The 13,655-nt window shown below is 42.2% G+C and overlaps 1 protein-coding gene across 16 annotated transcripts in view; it reads left to right on the plus strand.

Annotated features, from left to right (window-relative positions):
* LOC106576414 (POU domain, class 2, transcription factor 2) overlaps positions 1–13,655 on the plus strand; it is a 103,783-nt gene that overhangs the window by 62,541 nt on the left and 27,587 nt on the right. The gene's annotated exons all lie outside the window — the stretch shown is intronic.

The following is a 13,655-nucleotide window of genomic DNA, read 5'->3' on the forward strand; positions in this document are numbered from 1 at the left end:
ATTGATTAGCACCACTGGGTCTAACGAGCATGGCTAATTAGAGCACATCAAGGAGAGGAGAGGAGAGGAGAGGAGGTGTGGATGTCTGTCGCAGGCAGAGAGAAAGGTCAGACCAGTCTCTCCAGGGTGGACAGGGATGCAGTGTGTGTGTTTTCTCCTATCCCTTGTCATTACAACTGTTTAAACAGAGAACCTAAAGCTACACTTTAGTTATGTGTCCTACATAACAGCATTAGAAGTGGTATTTAGCCTACATATAGATTATCACGTTTTAATTTCAAATTAAGAGATAGAAAAATAGTTTCTCAAAAATACATTCACAGGAAATGATTAATCAATAACAGAAAAACCTATCAACAAACGTCAATAGTATTACTGAATGTCATGAATAGTCAGGTACAGATAACATCACAGAGAATCATTTACGGTATGTGTGTGTGTATTCATTTGATGGGAATGATTCATGCGATGAAGCACCTTGTCACTTCTCACATCGACATGGACAGTGATGAATTGGGCTTTTTAAAACCAACCCCTCTGTACATTCCTGTGACCAGACCATGGTGACCGGACCATGGTGACCGGACCATGGTGACCGGACCATGGTGACCATGTAGTACAACATCACCGCTGGATAGAGAAGGATGTTACTCAGGTGAATAGTTGACTTGACGGGGGAACTACAGCGTCTCATCTATGCTTTGAATTGCACACAGACAACACAGTTGATTGTCAGTATTCATTGAGAATACACCAGTCATAATGTTAGGGTTTCAGTGTGCAGTTTGTTAACTGACAGGATTAGCACACAACACTACTGACCTGCCAGAGTTTCACTGACAGTTGTAGTCCAATGACTCTACACTTTTTTCATTGAATGATTTCATAGCAATAGTGAAATATGAATGGGAAGTTTAAAAGTTTCATCAGTAGACTTCATTTCCCAGACCCCCCCTTGGCACCACAGTGATCTCCTTCAGCAGGAAGTGAAGGTTCAGTTGAGGTCAGTTTCACCCAAAATACCCCTGGGAGAACACACCATAGAAACAGAATGCATAGAACATGTAATGGCAAAGCATGTCATGCTGTGCACTACGCAACCGTATACAGCAGTATACAGTACAGTTTGTGAGACTGTCCTATCCTATTTCAGGGCGGCAGGAAGCCTAGTGGTTAGAGTGTTGGGCCAGTAACCGAAAGGTTGCTAGATCGAGTCCCTGAGCTGACAAGGTAAAAATCTGTCGTTCTGCTCCTGAACAAGGCAGTTTAACCCACTGTTCCCTGGTAGGCTGTCATTGTAAATAATAATTTGTTCTTAACTTACTTGCCTAGTTAAATAAAGGTTAAATACAAAATAGATATCCATTTCTATGGCACATACATACACATATTAGTTAGGTGGTGGTAAGGCTTCTGAGAATAGCTTGTCTTGTTCCAACGGCAGCAAGAGGAGAGACTATAAAGGCTGACATGTATCAGTAGTTATGTGTCTTACAGTGGGGCAGTTCATGACGGTTTGATGTAATCACAGAGAATGTTGCCAGTGCTGCGATAGTACAATATTATGGGCCTACTGAGCCGTTCCTTATGTATCAGAGTAAAGATACCATGTATCTAAACCACCACCAGAAAACCTCAGCTACTGCAGTTTTGTCAGTGTCACGTGATAGTATTATTATGTTAGTATTATTATGTTAGTATTATTATGTTAGTATTATTATGTTAGTATTATTATGTTAGTATTATTATGTTAGTATTATTATGTTAGTATTATTATGTTAGTATTATTATGTTAGTATTATTATGTTAGTATTATTATGTTAGTATTATTATGTTAGTATTATTATGTTAGTATTATTATGTTAGTATTATTATGTTAGTATTATTATGTTAGTATTATTATGTTAGTATTATTATGTTAGTATTATTATGTTAGTATTATTATGTTAGTATTATTATGTTAGTATTATTATGTTAGTATTATTATGTTAGTATTATTATGTTAGTATTATTACAGCACCTATAGATATATTGACAGTGTGTGCGTGTGCGTTTGTGTGTGCGCGCGTATGTGTGCGTGTGCGTGTGTGTGTGTGCGTATGTGTGCGTGTGTGTGTGTGTGTGTGTGTGTAAGTAGGGTGACAGGTAGCCTAGCAGTTAAGAGCATTGGGTCAGTAACCCAAAGGTCGCTGGTTCAAATCTGCGAGCACTTAACCCTAATTTCTGTTATAAGAGGCTCTGCTAAATGACTAAAATGTCAGTTTGTGTGACAGAGTGACAGTGAGTGAGAAAGCATTAGAGTAATATTAATAGTCTCACTGACAGTAAGTGTTGGGTTTAGCACTCTGCGTTCAAGATGGTGTGAGCTAGGGGAAGTAGAGGGGGGAAGTGAGAGAGACATACAACACACCATGATACACTAGCATAACACCAGGCTACTGTATATACACTACTACCCTCACTACATACCACTAACACTGTATATACACTACTACCCTCACTACATACCACTAACACTGTATATACATTACTACCCTCACTACATACCACTAACACTGTATATACACTACTACCCTCACTACATACCACTAACACTGTATATACATTACTACCCTCACTACATACCACTAACACTGTATATACACTACTACCCTCACTACATACCACTAACACTGTCTTCCCACACTACATATCAGTAACACCATCTTCCCACCCTACACTACCTACCACTAACACTGTCTTCCCACACTACATACAACTAACACTGTCTTCCCACACTACATAGCACTAACACTGTCTTCCCACACTACATACCACTAACACTGTCTTCCCACACTACATACCATTAACACTGTCCTCCCACACTACACTACATACCACTAACACTGTCTTCCCACATTACACTACATACCACTAACACTGTCCTCCCACACTACACCACATACCACTAACACTGTCTTCCCACATTACACTACATACCACTAACACTGTCTTCCCACACCACATACCACTAACACTGTCTTCCCACATTACACTACATATCACTAACACTGTCTTCCCACACTACATACCACTAACACTGTCCTCCCACAGCTACACTACATACCACTAACACTGTCTTCCCACATTACACTACATATCACTGACAATGTCTTCCCACGCTACATACCACTAACACTGTCTTCCCACACTACACTACATACCACTAACACTGTCTTCCCACACTACATATAACTAACACTGTCTTCCCACACTACACTTCATACCACTAACACTGTCTTCCCACATTACACTACACTACATACCACTAACACTGTCCTCCCACACTACACTACATACCACTAACACTGTCTTCCCACATTACACTACATACCACTAACACTGTCTTCCCACATTACACTACATATCACTAACACTGTCTTCCCACACTACACTATATACCCCTGACACTGTCTTCCCACACTACACTACATACCACTAACACTGTCTTCCCACATTACACTACATACCACTAACATTGTCTTCCCACATTACACTACATACCACTAACACTGTCTTCCCACACTACACTACATACCACCAACACTGTCTTCCCACACTACACTATATACCCCTGACACTGTCTTCCCACACTACACTACATACCACTAACACTGTCTTCCCACACTACACTACATACCACTAACACTGTCTTCCCACATTACACTACATACCACTAACACTGTCTTCCCACACTACATACCACTAACACTGTCTTCCCACACTACACTACATACCACTAACACTGTCTTCCCACATTACACTACATACCACTAACACTGTCCTCCCACACTACACCACATACCACTAACACTGTCTTCCCACATTACACTACATACCACTAACACTGTCTTCCCACATTACACTACATACCACTAACACTGTCTTCCCACATTACACTACATATCACTAACACTGTCTTCCCACACTACACTATATACCACCAACACTGTCTTCCCACACTACACTATATACCCCTGACACTGTCTTCCCACACTACACTACATACCACTAACACTGTCTTCCCACACTACACTACATACCACTAACACTGTCTTCCCACATTACACTACATACCACTAACTCTGTCTTCCCACACTACATACCACTAACACTGTCTTCCAACACTACATACCACTAACACTGTCTTCCCACACTACACTACATACCACTAACACTGTCTTCCCACACTACACTACATACCACTAACACTGTCCTCCCACACTACACCACATACCACTAACACTGTCTTCCCACATTACACTACATACCACTAACACTGTCTTCCCACACCACATACCACTAACACTGTCTTCCCACATTACACTACATATCACTGACAATGTCTTCCCACATTACACCACATACCACTAACACTGTCTTCCCACATTACACTACATATCACTAACACTGTCTTCCCACACTACATACCACTAACACTGTCCTCCCACACTACACTACATACCACTAACACTGTCTTCCCACATTACACTACATATCACTGACACTGTCTTCCCACAATACACTACATATCAGTAACTCTGTCTTCCCACACTACACTACATACTTCCAACACTGTCTTCCCACATTACACTACATACCACTAACACTGTCTTCCCACATTACACTACATACCACTAACACTGTCTTCCCACATTACACTACATATCACTAAAACTCTCTTCCCACACTACACTACATACTACTAACACTGTCTTCCCACATTACACTACATACCACTAACACTGTCTTCCCACATTACACTACATACCACTAACATTGTCTTCCCACATTACACTACATACCACTAACACTGTCTTCCCACATTACACTACATACCACTAACATTGTCTTCCCACATTACACTACATACCACTAACACTGTCTTCCCACATTACACTACATACCACTAACATTGTCTTCCCACATTACACTACATACCACTAACACTGTCTTCCCACATTACACTACATATCACTAACACTGTCTTCCCACACTACATACCACTAACACTGTCTTCCCACATTACACTACATAACACTAACACTGTCTTCCCACATTACACTACATACCACTAACACTTTCTTCCCACATTACACTACATCTGACAGTGTCTTCCCACACAACACTACATATCACTGACACTGTCTTCCCACACTACATATCACTAACACTGTCTTCCCACACTACATACCACTAACACTGTCTTCCCACACTACACCACATACCACTAACACTGTCTTCCCACATTTCACTACATATCACTAACACTGTCTTCCCACATTACACTACATACCACTAACACTGTCTTCCCACACTACACCACATACCACTAACACTTCCTTCCCACATTACACTACATCTGACAGTGTCTTCCCACACTACACTACATACCACCAACACTGTCTTCCCACAATACACTACATATCAGTAACTCTGTCTTCCCACACTACACTACATACTTCCAACACTGTCTTCCCACATTACACTACATACCACTAACACTGTCTTCCCACACTACACTACATACCACTAACACTGTCTCCCCACATTACACTACATATCACTAACACTGTCTTCCCACACTACACTACATACCACTAACACTGTCTTCCCACATTACACTACATACCACTAACACTGTCTTCCCACATTACACTACATACCACTAACACTGTCTTCCCACATTACACTACATACCACTAACACTGTCTTCCCACATTACACTACATACCACGAACACTGTCTTCCCACATTACACTACATACCACTAACAGTCTTCCCACATTACACTACATACCACTAACACTGTCTTCCCACATTACACTACATACTACTAACACTTTCTTCCCACATTACACTACATCTGACAGTGTCTTCCCACACAACACTACATATCACTGACACTGTCTTCCCACACTACATATCACTAACACTGTCTTCCCACACTACACCACATACCACTAACACTGTCTTCCCACATTTCACTACATATCACTAACACTGTCTTCCCACCTTAATCAAATGAAATCAAATGTATTTATATAGCCCTTCTTACATCAGCTGATATCTCAAAGTGCTGTACAGAAACCCAACCTAAAACCCCAAACAGCAAGCAATGCAGGTGTAGAAGCACGGTGGCTAGGACAAACTCCCTAGAATGGCCAAAACCCAGGAAGAAACCTAGAGAGGAACCAGGCTATGAGGGGTGGCCAGTCCTCTTCTGGCTGTGCCGGGTGGACATTATAACAGAACATGGCCAAGATGTTCAAATGTTCATAATTGACCAGCATGGTCAAATAATAATAATCACAGTTGTCGAGGGTGCAACAAGTCAGCACCTCAAGAGTAAATGTCAGTTGGCTTTTCATAGCCGATCATTGAGAGTATCTCTACCACTCCTGCTGTCTCTAGAGAGTTGAAAACAGCAGGTCTGGGACAGGTAGCACGTCCGGTGAACAGGTCAGGGTTCCATAGCCGCAGGCAGAACAGTTGAAACTGGAGCAGCAGTACGGCCAGGTGGACTGGGGACAGCAAGGAGTCATCATGTCAGGTAGTCCTGAGGCATGGTCCTAGGGCTCAGGTCCTCCGTGAGAGAGAAAGAAAGAAAGAGAGAAAGAGAGAATTAGAGAGAGCATACTTAAATTCACACAGGACACCGGATAAGACAGGAGAAATACTCCAGATATAACAGACTGACCCTAGCCCCACGACACATAAACTACTGCAGCATAAATACTGGAGGCTGAGACAGGAGGGGTCAGGAGACACTATGGCCCCATCCGACGATACCCCCAGACAGGACCAAACAGGAAGGATATAACCCCGCCCACTTTGCCAAAGCACAACCCCCACACCACTAGAGGGAAAGCTTCAACCACCAATTTACCATCCTGAGACAAGGCCGAGTATAGCCCACAAAGATCTCCGCCACGGCACAACCCAAGGGGGGGCGCCAACCCAGACAGGAAGACCACGTCAGTGACTCAATCCACTCAAGTGACGCACCCCTCCTAGGGACGGCATGGAAGAACACCAATAAGCCAGTGACTCAGCCCCTGTAATAGGGTTAGAGGCAGAGAATCCCAGTGGAGAGAGGGGAACCAGCCAGGCAGAGACAGCAAGGGCAGTTTGTTGCTCTAGAGCCTTTCTGTTCACCTTCACACTCCTGGGCCAGACTACACTCAATCATAGGACCCACTGAAGAGATGAGTCTTCAGTAAAGACTTAAAGGTTGAGACCGAGTCTGCATCTCTCACATTGGTAGGCAGACCATTCCATAAAAATGGAGCTCTATAGGAGAAAGCCCTGCCTCCAGCTGTTTGCTTAGAAATTCTAGGGAAATTAGGAGGCCTGCGTCTTGTGACCGTAGCGTACATGTAGGTATGTACGGCAGGACCAAATCGGAAAGATAGGTAGGAGCAAGCCCATGTAATGCTTTGTAGGTTAGCAGTAAAACCTTGAAATCGGCCCTTGCCTTAACAGGAAGCCAGTGTAGGGAGGCTAGCACTGGAGTAATAAGATCAATTTTTTTGGTTCTAGTCAGGATTCTAGCAGCTGTATTTAGCTCTAACTGAAGTTTATTTAGTGCTTTATCCGGCTAGCCGGAAAGTAGAGCATTGCAGTAGTCCAACCTAGAAGTAACAAAAGCATGGCAAAATTTTTCTGCATAATTTGTGGACATAAAGTTTCTTCTTTTTGCAATGTTAGGTAGATGGAAAAAAGCTGTTCTTGAAACAGTCTTGATATGTTCTTCAAAAGAGAGATCAGGGTCCAGAGTAACGCCGAGGTCCTTCACAGTTTTATTTGAGACGACTGTACAACCATCAAGATGAATTGTCAGATTTAACAGAAGATCTCTTTGTTTCTTGGGACCTAGAAATTTAACATTATGTTTTCGAATGACATCCCCAAGAGGTAAAATATATAGTGAAAACAATAGTGGTCCTAAAACGGAACCTTGAGGAACACCGAAATTTACAGTTGATTTGTCAGAGGACAAATCATTCACAGAGACAAACTGATATCTTTCCGACAGATAAGATCTAAATCAGGCCAGAACTTGTCTGTGTAGACCAATTTGGGTTTCCAATCTCTCCAAAAGAATGTGGTGATCAATGGTATCAAAAGCAGCACTAAGATCTAGGAGCACGAGGACAGATGCAGAGCCTCGGTCTGACACCATTAAAAGGTAATTTACCACCTTCACAAGTGCAGTCGCAGTGCTATGATGGGGTCTAAAACCAGACTGAAGCGTTTCGTATAGATTGTTTGTCTTCAGGAAGGCAGTGAGTTGCTGCGCAACAGCTTTTTCTAACATTTTTGAAAGGAATGGAAGATTCGATATAGGCCGATAGTTTTTTATATTTTCTGGGTCAAGGTTTGGCTTTTTCAAGAGAGGCTTTATTACTGCCACTTTTAGTGAGTTTGGTACACATCCGGTGGATAGAGAGCTGTTTATTATGTTCAACATAGGAGGGTCAAGCACAGGAAGCAGCTCTTTCAGTAGTTTAGTTGGAATAGGGTCCAGTATGCAGCTTGAAGGTTTAGAGGCCATGATTATTTTCATCATTGTGTCAAGAGATATAGTACTAAAAAACTTTAGTATCTCCCTTGATCCTAGGTCCTGGCAGAGTTGTGCAGACTCAGGACAACGGAGCTTTGGAGGAATACGCAGATTTAAAGAGGAGTCCGTAATTTGCTTTCAAATGATCATGATCTTTTCCTCAAAGAAGTTCATGAATTTATTACTGCTGAAGTGAAAGCCATCCTCTCTTGGGGAATGCTGCTGTTTAGTTAGCTTTGCGACAGTATCAAAAATAAATTTTGGATTGTTCTTATTTTCCTCAATTAAGTTGGAAAAATAGGATGATCGAGCAGCAGTGAGGCCTCTTTGAAACTGCACGGTACTGTCTTTCCACTAAATACCACTGCATACACTGCATACCACTGACACTGTCTTCCCACACTACACTACATACCACTAACACTGTCTTCCCACACTACATATCAGTAACACTGTCTTCCCACACTACACTACATACCACTAACACTGTCTTCCCACACTACATATCAGTAACACTGTCTTCCCACACTACACTACATACCACAAACACTGTCTTCCCACACTACATATCAGTAACACTGTCTTCCCACACTACATACCACTAACACTGTCTTCCCACACTACATATAAGTAACACTTTCTTCCCACACTACATATCAGTAACACTGTCTTCCCACACTACACTACATATCAGTAACACTGTCTTCCCACATTACACTACATACCACTAACACTGTCTTCCCACACTACATATCAGTAACACTGTCTTCCCACACTACATACCACTAACACTGTCTTCCCACACTACATACCACTAACACTGTCTTCCCACACTACATATCAGTAACACTGTCTTCCCACACTACATACCACTAACACTGTCTTCCCACACTACATACCACTAACACTGTCTTCCCGCACTACATATCAGTAAAACTGTCTTCCCACACTACACTACATATCACTAATGCTGTCTTCCCACATTACACTACATACGACTAACACTGTCTTCCGACACTACACTACCTAACACTAACACTGTCTTCCCACATTACACTACATACCACTAACACTGTCTTCCCACACTACACTACATATCACTATCACTGTCTTCCCACACTACATACCACTAACACTTTCTTCCCACACTACATATCACTGACACTGTCTTCCCACACTACATATCATTGACACTGTCTTCTCACACTACACTACATACCACTAACACTGTCTTCCCACACTACATACCACTAACACTGTCTTCCCACACTACATACCACTAACACTGTCTTCCCACACTACATATCAGTAACACTGTCTTCCCACATTACACTACATACCACTAACACTGTCTTCCCACACTACATACCACTAACACTGTCTTCCCGCACTACATATCAGTAAAACTGTCTTCCCACACTACACTACATATCACTAACGCTGTCTTCCCACACTACATACCACTAACACTGTCTTCCCACACTACATACCACTAACACTTTCTTCCCACACTACATATCACTGACACTGTCTTCCCACACTACATATCACTGACACTGTCTTCTCACACTACACTACATACCACTAACACTGTCTTCCCACACTACATACCACTAACACTGTCTTTCCACACTACATAGCACAAACACTGTCTTCCCACACTACATACCACTAACACTGTCTTTCCACACTACATATCACTAACACTGTCTTCCCACATTACACTACATACCACTAACACTGTCTTCCCACATTACACTACATACCACTAACTCTGTCTTCCCACACTACACTACATATCACTAACACTGTCTTCCCACACTACATACCACTAACACTGTCTTCCCACACTACACTACATATCACTGACACTGTCTTCCCACACTACATATCAGTAACACTGTCTTCCCACATTACACTACATACCACTAACACTGTCTTCCCACACTACATACCACTAACACAGTCTTCCCACACTACATATCAGTAACACTGTCTTCCCACACTACACTACATATCACTAACACTGTCTTCCCACATTACGCTACATACCACTGACACTGTCTTCCCACACTACACTACATACCACTAACCCTGTCTTCCCACATTACACTACATACCACTAACACTGTCTTCCCACATTACACTACATACCACTAACACGGTCTTCCCACATTACACTAAATACCACTAACACTCAATTCCCACAATACACTTCATACCACTAACACTGTCTTCCCACATTACACTACATACCACTAACACTCTTTTCCCACAATACACTTCAAACCACTAACACTGTCTTCCCACACTACATTTCACTAACACTGTCTTCCCACACTACACTACATACCACTAACACTGTCTTCCCACACTACATACCACTAACACTGTCTACCCACATTACACTACATATCACTAACACTGTCTTCCCACACGACACTACTTACCACTGTCTTCCCACACTACATATCAGTAACACTGTCTTCCCACATTACACTACATACCACTAACACTGTCTTCCCACATTACACTACATACCACTAACACTCTCTTGTCACACTACACTACATACCACTAACACTCTCTTGTCACACTACACTACATACCACTAACACTGTCTTCCCACATTACACTACATACCACTAACACTGTCTTCCCACATTTCACTACATACCACTAACACTGTCTTCCCACATTTCACTACATACCACTAACACTGTCTTCCCACACTACACTACACTACATACCACTAACACTGTCTTCCCACACTACATATCACTGACACTGTCTTCCCACACAACATATCACTAACACTGTCTTCCCACACTACATACCACTAACACTGTCTTCCCACATTTCACTACATACCACTAACACTGTCTTCCCACACTACACTACATACCACTAACACTGTCTTCCCACACTACATATCACTGACACTGTCTTCCCACACTACACTACACACCACTAACACTGTCTTCCCACACTACACTACATATCACTAACACTGTCTTCCCACACTACATATCACTGACACTGTCTTCCCACACTACACTACATACCACTAACACTGTCTTCCCACATTACACTACATACCACTAACACGGTCTTCCCACATTACACTACATACCACTAACACTCAATTCCCACAATACACTTCATACCACTAACACTGTCTTCCCACATTACACTACATACCACTAACACTCTTTTCCCACAATACACTTCAAACCACTAACACTGTCTTCCCACACTACATTTCACTAACACTGTCTTCCCACACTACACTACATACCACTAACACTGTCTTCCCACACTACATACCACTAACACTGTCTACCCACATTACACTACATATCACTAACACTGTCTTCCCACACGACACTACTTACCACTGTCTTCCCACACTACATATCAGTAACACTGTCTTCCCACATTACACTACATACCACTAACACTGTCTTCCCACATTACACTACATACCACTAACACTCTCTTGTCACACTACACTACATACCACTAACACTCTCTTGTCACACTACACTACATACCACTAACACTGTCTTCCCACATTACACTACATACCACTAACACTGTCTTCCCACATTTCACTACATACCACTAACACTGTCTTCCCACATTTCACTACATACCACTAACACTGTCTTCCCACACTACACTACACTACATACCACTAACACTGTCTTCCCACACTACATATCACTGACACTGTCTTCCCACACAACATATCACTAACACTGTCTTCCCACACTACATACCACTAACACTGTCTTCCCACATTTCACTACATACCACTAACACTGTCTTCCCACACTACACTACACTACATACCACTAACACTGTCTTCCCACACTACATATCACTGACACTGTCTTCCCACACTACACTACATACCACTAACACTGTCTTCCCACACTACACTACATATCACTAACACTGTCTTCCCACACTACATATCACTGACACTGTCTTCCCACACTACACTACATACCACTAACACTGTCTTCCCACATTACACTACATACCACTAACACGGTCTTCCCACATTACACTACATACCACTAACACTCAATTCCCACAATACACTTCATACCACTAACACTGTCTTCCCACATTACACTACATACCACTAACACTCTTTTCCCACAATACACTTCAAACCACTAACACTGTCTTCCCACACTACATTTCACTAACACTGTCTTCCCACACTACACTACATACCACTAACACTGTCTTCCCACACTACATACCACTAACACTGTCTACCCACATTACACTACATATCACTAACACTGTCTTCCCACACGACACTACTTACCACTAACACTGTCTTCCCACACTACATATCAGTAACACTGTCTTCCCACATTACACTACATACCACTAACACTGTCTTCCCACACTACATATCAGTAACACTGTCTTCCCACATTACACTACATACCACTAACACTGTCTTCCCACATTACACTACATACCACTAACACTCTCTTGTCACACTACACTACATACCACTAACACTGTCTTCCCACATTACACTACATACCACTAACACTGTCTTCCCACATTTCACTACATACCACTAACACTGTCTTCCCACATTTCACTACATACCACTAACACTGTCTTCCCACACTACACTACACTACATACCACTAACACTGTCTTCCCACACTACATATCACTGACACTGTCTTCCCACACAACATATCACTAACACTGTCTTCCCACACTACATACCACTAACACTGTCTTCCCACATTTCACTACATACCACTAACACTGTCTTCCCACACTACACTACACTACATACCACTAACACTGTCTTCCCACACTACATATCACTGACACTGTCTTCCCACACTACACTACATACCACTAACACTGTCTTCCCACACTACACTACATATCACTAACACTGTCTTCCCACACTACATATCACTGACACTGTCTTCCCACACTACACTACATACCACTAACACTGTCTTCCCACACTACACTACATACCACTGACACTGTCTTC

Source organism: Salmo salar, chromosome ssa02 (genome assembly GCF_905237065.1).
Source record: "Salmo salar chromosome ssa02, Ssal_v3.1, whole genome shotgun sequence".
Lineage (NCBI taxonomy): Eukaryota > Metazoa > Chordata > Actinopteri > Salmoniformes > Salmonidae > Salmo > Salmo salar.